Here is a 12,208-nt window from a genome sequence, read left to right on the forward strand (position 1 = left end):
AGATTTCAAGAAGACAACAGGATTTCTTAATAATAATAAGGCAGAGGCTATTTGCACTACGTGTACATAGCAACATCTTTGCACTAAGTGTAAATAGTGTTAGACAGATACTATTTGCACCCCTAATTAAATACTAACAGGGCATCATGGCAGTGTTTATTTAGAGTCCCACAGACACCCTACACCAGCCTATCACTGTGAGGAAATCAACCTTTACATTCATTAGGGGTCCAAGCACGAAGGGCTGGAACCCTATTGTATTTGTACTGATTTTCTTTTTATTATTATTAGGGGTCCAAGCACGAAGTGCTGGAACCCTATTGTATTCGTACTGATTTTCTTTTTATTATTAGAGGTCCTTTTATTATACAATTTGCATTATGTGGCATCTAATGGATCATTTCTGTCAATTCTGATTACATTGTTTATTTCTTCACATGAGCTTGGTCCCCGATGATTGCCGCTTGTATTCGTACTGATTTTCTGTTTATTAGGGGTCCAAGCACTGAAGGTGCAGGAACCCTGTTGTATTTGTTCCAATTTTCTTATTATTTTTCTCATAATAATTTTTTTGCCCTAAAAGTGTCTGGGCGTCAGAGACCGTAAGTCATAGAGATTCCAAACTTGGCAGGATGGTTCCAAATCTCCCCCACTACTCAGGCACCCACACATCCATCCGTCAGACACTAGGTGGCACTATAATAAGCACATTTGCGTTTGTGTTCATAACTTTGGGGCCATAAGGGCTAGAATCAAAATTATTTTTTCCTTCCGATTTCATTTCCGTCTATAATTTTTTTTCCGCCATTTTGAATTTTTTGAAAACGTACTTTTTCGAGCTCCTCCTAGACCGTTAGTCCGATCAGCACGAAATTTGGTGTACATCATCTGCAGACCCCCCTGACAAAAAAATTATCAATAGAATTTCGATATATAAAATCTTTCCTAAGATATTAACTATATAATTCCTTTGGTTAAACACGATTTGAGTAATTGATCAATATCTACTCAACGTAAACTACAAACGTAACCAAACTCAGGACACATAGTCAACAGTTTAGAAGATGTCAGGAAAGTTTTGTACAATTCCACGACTAGGGGGCGCTACAACGAGAAAACTGTGATAACTTTGCAGCCATTTGAGCGACAACACTAAAATTAAATATGGATCTTCTTTGGTTCAAATACTAACATATTCTTAAAAAATCGATTTGACAAATTAACAAAAATGGTCGCCAGCAGCCAATCAATCTTCAGCACGTAATAACTTATCCTGAAACTTATACACAAGGAGGGTCTCTACAGGAAGCTGTATAGACATTTTTGTGAGAATCGGCCACATGGTGGTGCTATAATAAGCTAATTTTCGTTTTTCTAATAACTTCGGAACTGTATAGGCTAGAATATATATATTTTTGGTTTCTCCAAATCCATTAGTGCCCTTAAAGGATATGATCACATGGATTTTTATTTCCACATGAAATCTTTTCTACCATTTAGAGTTTTTTGAAAAACCTACTTTCAAGCTGGTCCTAGGCCGTTTGTCCTATTCGCACAAAACTTGGTATACATCATCTGCAGACCCTCCTGACAAAAATTTATCAAAATAATTTTTATATGTCAAATCATTTTAAAGATATAAGCAAATAAGTTTTTGGGTGTGGCCTGTAATTACTAATTGGCCTGTATCTTGTGAGCGAAAAAATCAAACTTATCAAAACTTTCTGAAAACATTATGAGGTAACATGCCAATTTTCATCAATTTGGCAGAGCTATAACATAAGAAATAGCAATTTTTTACAACTGTAATAATGCTGTAATTGTATATAAATAGACTGTTGTACTTTTTGTCCACCAGAGGGAGCCCCACGACAAGAAATGTCTTCAAAGAGTACTAACAGTTAATACTGAAATATTTTGCCATTCAGCCACTCCTTGTAAATCAGACAAATAAATTATTAAATTAACAGCTTTTTTATTCTTAATTTCTCCTTTGGAAGAATAGCTTCTGTTTGTCAGTTGCTTTGGATAAAAGCCTCTGCTTAGTAAAGAAAGGTTATAACAGGGCTCGCTCAAGGTCCTTAAAGTGCTTCAATTTAGCTTTTCGAAATTAAGGTCTGAAAAACCTGGAAAATCGGCTTGTTTTGTGGAAAAGTGCATAAATGGAATGTGTATACGATTTGTACAAATTATTAAAAAGTCATTAAAGTCTATAATGATATTTGTAATATTCCCCGCAGGCAGGACACAAACCGCCCTTGATTGGAAGGGCTGTGTAACTGACAGTACAGCTGCCTTCTACCTTGAATTAGTGTTAACAGTGGAGTCCCCTCCCCTGTTATATATATATAAAATCAACATTTAATCAACATTCAACATTTAAACCCCACAACCACCTCTCCCCCTCCCCAACCCCCCCCCCCCCCCCCCACCCCCTGTGGTCAAACAAAAGTAAATATATAGAAATAAAAATCAAACAGACACACATATATACATGTATATAAAAAAAAAATTATAATAAAAAAGAATATATATATATATATACACACATACATACATACATACAAACGTGCATACATATATATACAAACATACACATAATAATCATACTAACTATATTACACTACTCTCTCCACACCCCACTCGAGAGCCCTCCAAAAACTCCAAATACCTGCCCCATTTCCATATAAACATATCCAAGCCACCCTGTCTTCCCGATGACACCTCCTCATAAGCTGCCACCCTCCCCATCTCCGTGCACCACTCTACGGATATGGGGGTGCACCAGCTGACCTCCAACCCCTCAAAATAACCTGCCTGGCGATCATCACACGGGTCAGAACCCAGTTCTCTATATGGCCATCCCCCACATCGATGACCAGCCCATCGCCCAGAACACAAAATCTGGGGCAAAACGAAACCCGAGTGCCTACCACGTCGCACACAAAATTCTGAACATTCGACCAGAATTTCTGGATCTCGACACACAACCAAAAAACATGGGCCATGTCTCCATCCTCCGATTGGCATCTCCAGCCAATCCATCTCCATCTCCAGGGTGTGTCTTTAAGACCAAGCCTATACAGTCTAGAGGGGGTCCAATAAATCTATGCAAAATTTTGAATTGTATAAGATGCACCCTTGCATCTCTCCCATACTCTCTTGAGAGGAGTTAAGGCTCCATCCCCTGATGCCTCATGAACTTTTCCAAAAGCCGCAATCACCTCTCCCAAAGCATCTGCCTCCTTAGGGTGGTGTGTGCTACTCCCAAAAATAATACAAAGCAGGTGGCGCAGTTATAAATACCTATAAAACTGAGGTCTGGGGATCCCAAAATGTTGGACCAAATTTTCAAACAATCTCAACACTCCACTCTCATATCACAGAGCATAGCAACCCCCCTCACAATCCATTCCGGCCAGCAGAAAGGGGACTTGCCAATACACAATCTTGGGTTCTGCCATATGCTCGAGGCAACATTTAAATAATTGTCTGGTTTAAACAATCTGGACACTTTAGTCCATACCTCAACTCAACTCAACTCAACTCAATTTTATTTATAGAGCACTTTCAAAAACCACACTGGGTACCAAAGTGCTGTACATGGAGTTACAAAAAATAAAATAAATAAAATCACATACATACAGCTTAAGAATATAACAAGCATTTAAAACCGACAAAGACAAGATAAGAGAACTTGACAGAGTACAATTTATAATGCAATTAATTAAGAGCTAAGGAAAATAAATATGTTTTTAAGGCCCCCTGGAAAGACACTAGAGACGGAGATGATTTCATGGCCAACGGAAGCTTGTTCCAAAGTCTAGGAGCTGCCACTGCAAAAGCTCTATCACCATGAGTTTTAAAGCGAGATCAAGGAACAGACATGCACAGCTGATCACCAGAGCGGAGAGACCTTGAAGGTTGATGCAAACTTGTTAAATCAGAGATGTACTCTGATGCTAGACCATGGAGAGCCTTAAATACATATAGCAACACTTTGTACTGGATTCTGTATTGGATTGGTAACCATTGTAGGGAAATCAATACTGGGGTAATATGGTCTCTTTTCCTGGTTCCAGTTAAAAGCATAGCAGCTGAATTCTGGACCAGCTGCAGGAGAGAGAGAGGCCTGACTCACACTCAGATACAAAGCATTACAATAGTCCAGATGAGAAGACACAAAGGCATGCACAACCTTCTCCAAATCATCAAAAGAGAGGATGGACTTCAACTTTGCTATAGATCTAAGATGGAAAAAGCTATTTTTAACAACAGCATTTATTTGCCGATCAAACTTGATCTCAGTGTTAAAAATAACACCCAGGTTTTTCACATAGGAAATTTTTTTCCCCGGAAGCAATGACAAGTTGCCATCTAAATTTACCCCACATCCCCTTGGACCAAAATGAATAAACTCTGACTTATCCTCATTTAATTGGAGAAAGCTGTTTGCCAAGCAACAATTCACAACGGCCATGCATTTATACAGAGACTCAAAAGAGGGTTGCTTCCCATGTTTAATAGGAAAGTAAAGTTGAGGGTCATCAGCATGCAAATGGTAGTGTAAGCCATGCTTATCAAACATCTTTCCTAATGGAAGCATGTAAAGGGAGAATTAAACAGGTCCCAAGATGGAGCCCTGAGGAACCCCACATGTTAAAGGAACAACTGATGAGGAACAGTTCTCTAAACAGACTGATATTGTTCTACCCTTGAGATATGAAGAGACCCAATCCAAGGCTAACCCCTGAATACCAACCTGGTCTCTTAGGCGAAGTATGTCATGATCGACGGTATCAAAAGCGGCACTAAGATCCAGCAGCAGAAGAGCAACAGGACTACCAGAATCAATACCTAATAAAATATCATTTAAAACTCTCAAAAGAGCCGATTCTGTACTATGACCAGCTCTGAAACCTGACTGAAATGTTTCGAGCAAATTATTGCTAGCTAAAAAAATCTTAATTTTGCAAGCACCATCTTCTCTAATATTTCTGACATAAAGGATAATTTTGATATAGGTCGAAAAGCTGTTCATATCAGACGAATCAAGATTTGCTTTCTTAAGTAGAAGCAGCTGGGAACAATACCAGTGGTCAGGCTACAGTTGACAATCGATAACACGCTTGGACCAATTGAGTCCACCACCTCCTTTTTTTTTTCACTTAAAACTGCTTTATTTTATGGACAAATCGTGTTGAAAATGTGTCAAATATGATACAACAGGCTTTTGAGGTATATCTCTCAATCATCATTCCATTCATGTCCACCACAATAAAAACGCTTTTAAAATACTGACATACAACGATCAGCCACAACATTAAAAGCACCTGCCAAACACTGTGTAGGTCCCCCTCGCGCCGCCAAAAACAGCGCCAACCCGCATCCCAGAACAGCACCTCCGAGATGACACTCCTCCCACCACAACTGCACAGAGCGGCCACCCGAGCCACCGCAGACCCCGCCAGCCCGGACCAGCCCAGCCACCCTTTGCCGACCCCCCCACCAAAAAGGCACTTCCATCCGCAGAACCGCCGCCCACCGGATGCCCTTCCGTTTCTGGCACCATTCTGAGTAAATTCAAGAGACTATTGTGTGTGAAAATCCTAGGAGATCAGCAGTTACAGAAATACTCAAACCAGCCCGTCTGGCACCAACAATCATGCGACAGTCCAAATCACTGAGATCACATTTTAAGATACAGAGAACAGCATCCCAGAACACCACCCCGAGATGCGGGCCGGCGCCGCCCCAGCGGCACGAGGGGGACCCACACTACACCAGACACCAGGTAATTAACATTTTTATTGATTCATATGCACATGACAGTGAAAAACTCAACACATATATAAAGAATCAACATTTTACATTTAAACCCCCCAATACAATCTCACCCTAACCCCTAACGAACACCCCTGTGGTCCCACATAACACACACACACACACACAATCCCCAAAAAATATATATATAATAAATAAATAAATAAAATAATAATAAGCATACATGACTAAACTAAACTACACTCTCCACATCCCCTCCCCGAGAGTCCCCCCAAAAAACTAAATATTTGCCCCATTTTTTAACAAATAAGTCCCTAAACACCAGCCTTCTACTTACCACTTCCTCAAATGCAGCTACCCTCCCCATTTCCACACACCACTCCGAAAAAGAGGGTGTTCCACTTGACTTCCAGCCCCTTAAAATTACTTGCCTGCCGATCATGACACTGGTCAAAACCCAATTTTTTATGTGATTATCCCCTAAATTCATGACTGCCCCATCACCCAAAATACAGAGTCTGGGACAAAGCAAAACCTGAATGTTCAAAACATCACACAAATAACTCCGAACCCTCAACCAAAACTCCTGGATCTTAACACCCCCTCAAAAGACATGGGTAGTGTCTCCAACTTCTGATTGGCATCGCCAGCAGGTGGGTGTGTCTTTAAGACCAAACCTATAAAATCTAGAGGGGGTCCAATAAAATCTGTGTAAAATCTTAAATTGCATAAGGCGAACCCTTGCATATCTAGATACAGATTTGACATTTTTCAGAATCTTAGTCCACATCCTCCAATACCAAATTCAAATCTTTTTCCCATACTCTCTTGAGAGAAGTCAAGGCTCCATCCCCCAAACTCTGAATTAGCAGGAAGTAATACATTGATGCTTCATGACCTTTTCCAAAAGCAGCAATCACCTCTCCCAAAGCACCTGCCACTTTAAAAACAGTACAGAGCATGTGGCGCAGCTGTAAATACTTATAGAACTGAGATCTGGGAATCCCAAAATGATGAACCAAATTCTCAAAAGATCTCAACACTCCACTCTCATACAGGTCGCCGTGTGTAGTAACCCCCCTCACAATCCACTCTGACCAGCAGAAAGGGGACTTGTTGATACATAATTTGGGATTCAGCCATATGCTTGAGGCGACATTTAAATAAATGTCCAAATTAAATACTCTGGCCGCTCTTGTCCAAATCACGTGCAAATGTGAAATATGGGATGTGATTTAACTTCTCCGGTTACTTTGATAGAAAGACTTTGCAGCGGCAAAATAGGGGCAAGGACTTCCTGTTCAATAGAAAACCAGGGAGGGGCTCTTTCAGGTGGAAGTGACCAATGAGCTAAATGCCTGAGGCCAAACGCATAATAATAAAACAAAATCTTGGGTAGTCCTAGCCCACCTTTGTCTATCGGCCTATGTAACTTATTAAAATGCTATCTGGGACGTTTACCATTCCAAATGAAGGACTTCGCTATGCTATCATATTGCTTGAAATAAGAGAGGGGGACATCTCCAGGGAGAGACTGTAGCAGGTAGTTAAATTTTGGAATACAATTAATTTTAATAATATTAACCTTCCCAATCATAGATAAATGTAATGAAGCCCACCTGCCCACATCACTCGAAAACCTTTTTATTAAAGGGTCAAAATTAACACTAACTAAATCAGACAAATTTGCTGGGAATAAAATCCCCAAATACTTAATGCCCTGTTTGGGCCACTGGAAGGCGCCCGGCTGGAAAGCCGTTACTGGACAGTAGGCTGCCTCAGAGCCAAAGCTTCGGATTTAGACCAATTGACTTTGTATCTTGAGAACTTGGAAAAGGAATTAATAATTTTGTGGAGGCAAGGCATAGATCTAGTAGGTTCAGAGACAAATAATAAAATATCATCTGCGTAAAGCAAAAGCTTATGCGCCACACCTCCCGCAACCACCCCTGGAAAATCATCCTCCTTTCTTATCGCGGCTGCTAATGGTTCCAGGGCAAGACAGAACAATAAAGGGGAAAGAGGGCAACCCTGCCGAGTGCCCCTATCCAGAGTAAAATAATCTGAAATGAATCCATTTGTTTGTACCGCTGCTACAGGGTGTCTATAAAGTAACTTAATCCAACCAATAAATGTACTCCCAAACCCATACATTTCCAAAATCTTAAAAAGATAATCCCATTCTACCATATCAAACGCCTTTTCGGCGTGAAGTGAGATGGCAGCGACCGAAGATTGTTCATTTGCTACTGACCACATGATATTGATGAGACGCCTAATGTTATCAGAAGAGCTACGGCCTTTTGAATAAACCCCACCTGATCTATATGTATAAGAGGTGTCATAACTTTACTTAATCGATTAGCCAGAAGTTTTGACAACATTTTTACATCTAACTGGATCAGGGAAATTGGACGGTAACTTTTACACTCACTTGAATCTTTGTCCTTTTTGAGAATCAGACTGATCCGGGCTTATGTCATGGTTGGCAGGAGCTTTCCGTTCTTTAATGATTCAGTATAAACTTCTAACAAAAGTGGAGCCAGTTCTGTAGCATAGGATCTAAAAAATTCTGCGGCAAAACCATCTGGCCCCGGAGCCTTGCCAGTAGGTAGGGACTTAATTACCTAGTCAAGCTCCTCCAAGGTTATCTCAGAATCAAGAGAGTTTTTTTGCTCAATCGTCAGTTTAGGAAGATCTAATGGTTCCACAAAGTTTCTAATATCTTCATCAGTAGACGAAGACGAGGAACTATAGAGATCAATGTAGAATTCTTTAAAAGCATTATTAATATCAATGGCTGAGGTAACAATTTCACCACCAGCAGATTGATAGAGGGAAGGATAGAAAGAGACTCTCTCTGCTTTATATATCTAGCCAAAAGCTTCCCTACCTTGTCACCTGACTCAAAGTATGACTGTCTTGCCCTGAATAACCAAAACTCCACTTTCCGTGACAAAATAGTATTATATCTATATTTCAATCGGGTCAATTCTCTGAGGCCATTAGCTGACATACGGTGCTTCAGCTCTGCCTCTGCACTTTTAATATTCTCTTCCAACTCCACGAGTTCTTGTGCTTTGGATTTGTGAATGAATGAGGCATACTGTATGATCCGACCCCTAAGAACTGCCTTAAGTGCCTCCCAAGCCACGCCCACAGAGGATACCGAGGACCAGTTGGTCTCCATATAAACACTGATTTCAGTCTTTATCATTTGTTGGAAATCAGGATTTTGCAAAAGGGACACATTAAGGTGCCAACTATATGATTTATTTTTCTCTGTATATGGCAACACCTCTAAACTCACCAGGGCATGATCTGAGACTAAGATATTTCCAATTGAGCAATCAACAACAGATGAAATGAGGAATTTGGATATCAAAAAAAGATCTATTCTAGAATAAATCTTATGGACTGATAAAAAAAATGTATAGTCCCTACCAGATGGGTTCAAAAGTCTCCAAATATCCGTATGACCAAGATTTTTACACATCCTGTGAAGCGTCAATGTTGCTCTAGGGTATTTACACACTTTTGCTTCACTGAGTCCATCAAAAGATTAAAGTCTCCTCACAATATTATACCATGAGGGGTGCCAGCGGTTTGCAACATCCCTTCAAGATCTATAAAAAAGCCCTGATCATCAGCGTTAGGTGCATAAATATTAGCCAAAATCAGACTTTGCCCCTGAATTTCTGCTAAAACAATAATGACTCTCCCTAATTTATCTTTAATCTGTTTGAGACATTTGAATTGTAAATGTTTATTTACTAATATAATGACTCCCTTGCTCTTACTTGAGCCCGAACTAAAGAAAACATGTCCACCCCGTATCTTCCCAAATTTTTCAGCTTCCTGCGGGGAAAGATGCATTTCTTGAAGAAACACTATATCATATTTTTTACATTTAAGAAAAGAAATAACCTTCCTTCTTTTTATGGGGTGCCCCAACCCATTCACCTTCCATGTGGAGAGAGATAGTACACTTATATTAACAACTGACATATTGATATAATAGAAAAAATAAATTGTGTGCCAAAAACAAAATTATGAAGACCACATTCCCCATTAGTGAAACAATCAACCCCCGAACATCCCCCCGAACAAAACAAACATAAAAAAGAAAAACGTGTGCATTAACCCCGCGCACGACAGCGCCAACCGGCGACAATCCCTCTAAACTCAAAAGGTCCATAAACGCCCACGAGAGCCCATGACAACTTTGCCATCGGATTGCTCAATTTAATTACATAACAGAAAATACTTTGTGAAATAAAACCAGACAATAGGAAGAATGAACACAAAGAACATGTAGATTCATTCACAGAACTGTCTCAAAGGTGTGATCTTCCACAAAACAAATTCCAGCTGATATAAAACCATTCAGAATCCACGGACAGACAAATGAATGTTCAGTGAGCCGGCTGTTATGAGTTCAATGGATGACATAATCATTCCAATGTCTCGTAAAAAAAAAAAAAAAAAACAACAAAACAAACCACAGCCAGCAGGAGGAATAAGCACGAAGAACGAACAGATGAATCAACAGCTGTTCCAAAGGAATGTTATTCAACAGAACAAGCTCCAGCCGCTAGGTGGAACCAATACAAAAAAAAACAAAACCGGCATCCCGGTTCCCCGGGTGGTCGTGTCAATTCACTCGGAGGCCGCATAAAAGTATATACCATGACTTACACAATCCGTCAGCTTTATAAAAGACATCCTTTGTGTGAGCATGTAGATATTTTGCGGCCATCCATAGTGTCCACTCTCAATCTGTCCGGGAACTTCAATGCAAAAGTTTCTTTAAGGAAAGTGTTATTCACAAAACAAGCTCCAGCCGCACGGCAGAGCCAACGCAAAAAACCTAAAATGTTGCCCAGCTTCCTCAAGAGTTAGTACAGCGAGTCAGGCCCACTCACATGAGAAACATCCAATGGTTTACTCAGACATTGATTCTATAAAAGACATTGCCAGATTTGGACATGTGAATACTTTGCGACCGACCTTCATTTCTATTCTCAGTTTGGCAAGAAACATTAGAGCAAACGAGATCTTTTTCTGATGTAAGAGTTTCTTGCATTCCTTGAACCGATCGCGTTTCTCTCTTGTCGAACTCGCAAAGTCCGGGAACAAGAAAATATTATGGTTCTTCCAAGACAGCTTCCCTTTGCTCCTCGCCTGGCGCAACACAAGATCTTTATCGGATGATCTCAGAAATCTGTCCAGAATCGATCTGGGCCTATCTCCCTCAGCAGATCTCCGAGCCGGCACTCTGTGAGCTCACTCGATTTCCAGCTTGTGGCCTGTTATGTCGAGCAGACTCGGGAAAAACTTGTCTAGGAATTTCACCATATCTCTGCCCTCCTCATGCTCAGGAATTCCAACAATTCGAACGTTATTCCTGCGGTTTCTATTCTCAAGATCTTCAATCTTGTCAAGGAGATGTTCCAAATCAACTTTGGTCGCGGGCGGATTAGCGGTTAATTCCCTCTCCGAAGATTCCAGAAAATCGATTCGTTTTTCAACATCAGTCACTCTTGTAGCTAACTCAGATAATCTTGTTTCCATCGCCGTAATCGATCGACATATTACAGCGAGATCCTCCAAGTCAGCAAGAATCTTCGTCAACATCACCGACATGTTGGACAACTGACACTGGATCACCTCTCCTGCCGCGCCATCGAAATCGAGTCCCCGGTCTGTCCACTCCTTGCATGGTGTCACGTGACCCCCCGATATAGTGTTTCTTCAAGAAACACATCTTTCCCAGCAGGAAGCTGAAAAATTTGTGAAGATATGGGGTGGATATGTTTTCTTTAGTGCTGGCTCAAGTAAGAGTAGGGGAGTCATTATATTGATAAATAAACATTTACAATTCAAATGTCTCAAACAGATTAAAGGAACATTAGGAAGAGTCATTATTGTTTTAGCAGAAATTCAGGGGCAAAGTCTTATTTTGGCTAATATATAGGCACCTAACGCTGATGATCAGGGCTTTTATATAGATCTCGAAGGGATGTTGCAAGCCGCTGGCACCCCTCATGATATAATACTGGGAGGAGACTTTAATCTTTTGATGGACTCAGTCCTTGATCATAGTGAAGCAAAGGTGTGCAAGCCCCCTAGAGCAACATTGACGCTTCTCAGGATGTGTAAAAATCTTGGTCTTGGAGATATTTGGCGACTTTTGAACCCATCTGGTAGAGACTATAAATTTTTTTCATCAGTCCATAAGATTAATTTTAGAATAGATTTTTTTTTTTTATATCTAAATCCCTCATTTCATCTGTTGTTGATTGCTCAATTGGAAACATCTTAGTCTCAGATCACGCCCTGGTGAGTTTAGAGGTGTTGCCACATACGGCGAAAAAGAGATCATATAGTTGGAGCTTTAATGTATCCCTTTTGCAAAATCCTG

The sequence above is a fragment of the Myxocyprinus asiaticus genome, chromosome 34 (assembly GCF_019703515.2).
Source record: "Myxocyprinus asiaticus isolate MX2 ecotype Aquarium Trade chromosome 34, UBuf_Myxa_2, whole genome shotgun sequence".
Classification (NCBI taxonomy): Eukaryota; Metazoa; Chordata; class Actinopteri; order Cypriniformes; family Catostomidae; genus Myxocyprinus; species Myxocyprinus asiaticus.